The sequence below is a fragment of the Fomitiporia mediterranea genome (genome assembly GCF_000271605.1).
Source record: "Fomitiporia mediterranea MF3/22 unplaced genomic scaffold FOMMEscaffold_3, whole genome shotgun sequence".
NCBI classification, from domain to species: domain Eukaryota; kingdom Fungi; phylum Basidiomycota; class Agaricomycetes; order Hymenochaetales; family Hymenochaetaceae; genus Fomitiporia; species Fomitiporia mediterranea.
Window position 1 is genome coordinate 182406 of NW_006760388.1, and position 5425 is coordinate 187830.

Genomic DNA, 5425 nt, shown 5'->3' on the forward strand with positions numbered 1-5425 from the left:
TATCCTATTTGTCCTCTCCTTCATAAAGGAAGGTAATACAGTCACCTAGGCCTAGAACTGGATCAAAGACTATTAGATTAGAAGCCTGATCCAACTTTAGAATAATGAGTTGTATTCAGAATTTATAAGACAGCTCTATACTTCCTTTATTAATCTGAATAAGAAGTACAATATATAAAACAAGCTTGTGTCTTTGTGACAGGACAAACATTCTACTAATACCTTCTTTCAGGAGTTTAATATTCTAGCTTAGAAGGTAGGATTCACACTCAGGTTTAATAATGTCCTTATTAGAATACTTGAAAAAGCTCTTTACTTAGAACTAGTTAATAAGATTCTTAGAATAATACTAGAACTGATCACTTACACTGAGTAGAAGACATACACTATTTCCTTCAACCAAACTGTAGCTTAGATACATTAAGTCTGTACAGAACACTTACACATGTGTTTAGCTCTAACAGTTCTGAGCCCTTAAATCAATCTGTCTATAATTTGTAATCAATCTGTTCTAATAGACATTAGAGAAGCCTGAAAGTAAGGAGCATACTTTGCCTACAGAAAGTCAGAGCACCAAATTAAGGATTGTCTGTAGAAGTAATAGTATATCTGTTAGGTTATTAGAGTAATAACAAGTAACAAGTAGGATTTGTAGTAAGAAGCCTTTTCTACAAATCTGGAAGTCACCTTAGAACTCTTAGACTCTGACTATATACTCTAGGATTTTGTAGAGGCCTAACAGTGAATGTAGTACTGAAGGGTTATGACTCAGATTTTTAATAGCTACTTTTGATTTAAGGGACACTATAGGATTAGAAGTAAATAAAGTAAGAAAAGTAGAAAAAGTAGATTAACAAAATTATTTATTAAAAAGAAAAAAGTTAAAAACAAAAGTAGATAGTTCTCTTATTCCTTCTGATTCTTTTGATTCTTCTCTTTACACTTTATCTGAGTCTAAATCTACACAATCTAACTTACTACTTCTGTATTCTAAAATCTTAGAACATTTGGAACACTACCTAGCCCTGTTTACTACTTAGTAGTTTGTCTATAGTATTAAGTAAGGATGGCCTCAGTTGAGTTTACAGCTGAGGACATGAGTCTGTCCTTGTTGAAAGAGAGAGGTTAATAAGGAGATGTTAGTACATATACTTACTCTCTCAGACAATAAGGTTACACAAGCTGTATGTTCCCTTTAGAACAAGTAGTAGTTTATTAGAGAATGTTCTGAGTACTAGCTCTAGGTCTCTATCCTCTTAGCTCCCTTCTTAGGATCCCCTCAGATTCAAATAATGACTCTAATAAACAGTAAATACACTAGTTTATACATTAATAAGGCCTTTGTGTAGGAACACTATCTCCCTACTTAATGTGTTCTACTTCTAATCCTAGTATATAATATAGACAGAACTCTGAACCAGAATGGTTGAATTACTAAGTTTGTCCAACTACAGATGACTATTTAGGATCATAAGGAAAGTATTGAGTTTAGAGTCACTAACTTTAGAAAGACAGATGTCTTCATTAGATTTGAATGGCTCAAGACTCACAACACTACTATTAACTAGTTAGAGTAGACACTTATGTTTAATTAGTGTTCTAAGTCTTACAACTATTTTACACTATTGTTCTAAGTGAATACAGACACTTCTAATGTTACTAACAGTTCTAATAAAGGTGACCAGTTGTTCTTCTTTAACTAGGATGAATATGTAGACACATATTCTAGTTAAGACAGAACAGAGTCAATCTGAAGAATGTCTAAGACAGAACTAGTCTAGAACCCTTTTAAAACAACTCTACTCTAGAACACACATAGACCCAGTCTACTAGATTTTGTCTGAGAGTTTCCTAAAGTCTTTAGTAAAGAGGAATTCAACCAGCTTCCTAAATACTGTCTCTAGAACTATACACTTAATGAGTTCCTTCAGGAAAATCTTCAGAACAGTCAGATCTAACCCTCAAAGTCCCTTATAGTCTCCCCTTTCTTCTTTGTCAAAAAGAAAGATAGGAAGCTCTACCTAGTTCAGGATTATTATTATCTTAATAAGAGTACTGTTAAAAACAAGTACCTACTCTCTCTAATTCAGGAGCTTATTAATAAGACACATACATTTAGGGTTTTTACTAAGTTAGACATTTGATAAGGATACAATAACATTTGGATCTAAGACAGAGATGAGTAGAAGACTGTGTTCTAAACTAATTACAGATTGTACAAACTAACTATAATGTTCTTTAGACTAACTAACTTGCTTACAATGTTCTAGTCATTCATGAATCACATTCTTGTAGATCTGATTGACTCAGAGCATATTAGTGTATATTTAGACAACATTCTAATCTTTACTTAGACAGTCAAGCATTATTACTAACTAATCTAAGCAGTTCTATAGTAGCTCTAAGATAATAAACTGTTCCTCTAAGAAGTAAAGTGTTCTTTTATACAGGAGTCAGTAGATTATCTAAGCTTTGTAATTGGTAGAGGAGAGGTCTGTATGAATCTAGCAAAGGTAACTATAGTTCAGAACTGGTTACAACCTTAGAACTTGAAACAGGTCTAAGTATTCTTTAGGTTTGTAAACTACTACTAATACTTTATTTAAGACTTTAGTACTATTGTCTAGCCTCTTTACAATCTTACTAGTAAAGATGTTCCTTAGTAATAGGGTGATCAGTAGTAGTCTGTATTTGAGTCCCTTAAGTAAGCTATTACTAGTAAGTCTGTATTAGTAGTTTTAACAGTTGTAGACAAGTTCTAAGTCAAAGCTAACTCTTCCAACTTTACAAATAGAGTAGTACTGTCCTAGTTTATTAATAGAAAGTAGTGTCTGATAGTGTTCTAATTAGAATCCCTCTCTGTAACAGAACAGAACTACCCTATCTATAATAAGGAACTCCTTACAATTGTCTGTTCCCTAGAGGAGTAGTATTAATATCTCCTTAGTACTGTGTAGAAGTTTAAGATTTAGAGTAATTACCTTAATCTCTAGTACTTCTAAGTACCTTAGAAGCTCAACTGTTACTAAGCCTACTAAATGTTAGAACTGTAGAACTATGACTTTGTACTAACTCACAAACCTAGAACACAAATAACAAAAGCTGATTTACTCTCAAGACAAGTAGGTTATAAAAGGGGGGAGAATAATAACAAAAATCTTATTCTCCTAAACAATTCCTGTTTTGTGTCTAAGACAATCTAAGAGATCTGACTCAAATCCAAGAATGTTAACTTTATTACTTGTATATAGTAAGCTTTAAGACATACACAGGACTAGGTTATAATAAAGTAGTTAGAGAAGCAGGCTAGAGATTAGGAGGAGGATAAGGATGGACAGGTTTACTAGGAAGACTGACTGTACATTCTAAAGAATCAGAAGCTGTAGAAGGACATTGTCTAAGCTTATTATAACAATCTGACTGTAGAACATTCAGGCTAACACAAAATGTAGGAACTGATTACTTAGAATTACTAGTAGTAAGAAATATAGAGAGAAATCCTAAAGTACATAACTAGTTATAATACATACTAACAAACTAAGGCTTACTAGACAAGGGTTCAGGCTCTCTTACATTCACATTAAATCCTGGATCACTCTTAGGAGAAAGTCTTAGTAGATCTGATTAGTAAGCTACTTAAGTCTTAGAGTTATAATACTATCTGTATAATTGTTAACTAATTCTCTAAGTAAGTCTACACAGTTCTGACCTGAATAGAACTCACTTCTGAAAGTATAGTGTACATTTATCAGGATTATGTTTTCTAGTTGTACAGACTCTCTTAGAAGCTCATTTATAATTACAGACTATAATTTGAGTCAAAATTCATATAGAACTTATACACACTTCTTAGAATTCAAGGGAACCCTTCTACTATATATTACTTACAGACTGACAGTCAAACTGAGTAAGTTAATTAGAAGATCAAGCTCTACCTCTAGATGTTTATCAATTATTAGTAATTAGATTAGTCTGAATAGTTAGCTCTAGTAGAATTTGTGTACAATAACTAGTAACACTGTATAACAGGACAGTCTCTGTTCTTCCTTAATCATAAGAGACTGTAAGGATAGGTATACTAGCCTTACACAAAGATTCTCTCTTTACCAGCACACTCAACTACTGACTGGGATAACCTAGTAATCAAGCACTGAGAAGGAGAAAGAATCCCCTAACCCTTAGCTCGAAAACCCTTTATATATGTGTATACACATGTAGTAGGATACAGGGTAGTCTAGTGAACAAAAAGGAAAACACTCACAAGCACCTACAACACATGTTGCACAAATGCACAGGTAGTACAATCATTACACTCACCCTCCAGCATTTAGTCCTAAATGCTAAGGGAGTTAGTACCAGAATAAACGAAATAACAACACAAAAACGAAAGAAAACGTTAGTAACTTACTACAAAGTTCAGTACTACTGCACTAGGACGTTCTCTACAGCCATGGATGTGTCTTCGATTGGTCCCATAGTGGACTGGACGTGTTCCTGTCCAGCTTGGACATGTTCTGCAGCAGAACTGGTGGAACTCATAGCAGATTGGTTGGAATGGCCATCAGATTGAGCAGAAAGCAGCAGATTCAGCAGTAGAGTAATGCCTTGAGTGTTGAATGAGCTTAGAGCACTCATATTGAGTACCAAAGTAAGATCAGTAGACATTGAGAGCAGTTGTGACTCAATCTGAGGACGTTTGCAGTTGTGTGAGTAGAATATAGTAGTTCCATTGTTGATTTGCTCAGCTCTACACTTTGCACCTAAGTAAAACAGTAAGGTACATATGCTTGTAATAATATAATGTAGAATATATGCACATTTACCTTGGTTCAAAGCCATGTTCTTACAGTATACAAAGTCCTGGGACACTTGTATCATCTTAGCATGTTGAACACAGTCTTGGAACAGTGGTAGTAGGCTCAGTCTTGCATGAGAAGGAACATGGAAGTTATACAAGTGTAATACAATGAGATAACACTCCAGGAGTTGTATAGTAGGGTCAAGGGAATTGTTGTGGATAGCCCTGGAGAAAGCTGCAATCTCCTTGAGCTCCTCTCAATCGAAAACATAGTCAGTGCTTGTACTGTGGTTGTGAGTAACCCAATCCTGCATGATTGGTTGTGCTTGAGGGCCAACTAAGAGTTGTAGAGGAGGATGAGGCATATTTGTGCCTTGTAGAAAAGCAGATGCAAATGTATGAGCAATGGATTCTTGAGTAGTAGACATGATATGCACAGTAAAGTGACTATATGCACAGTTTTTAAAGCCTTTGTGTATGTCTACCTGTATGTCCATGCTGTAGCATTGTGTTTGAAAGGTTGCCTCATGTTTTACTAGACTGATACTAACCTGAGGGTCATCAGTATTGAGTTTTCCCTTTCCTAGAGTTAGTACATCAATAGAATTGATTCCAAGTATGTCTAAG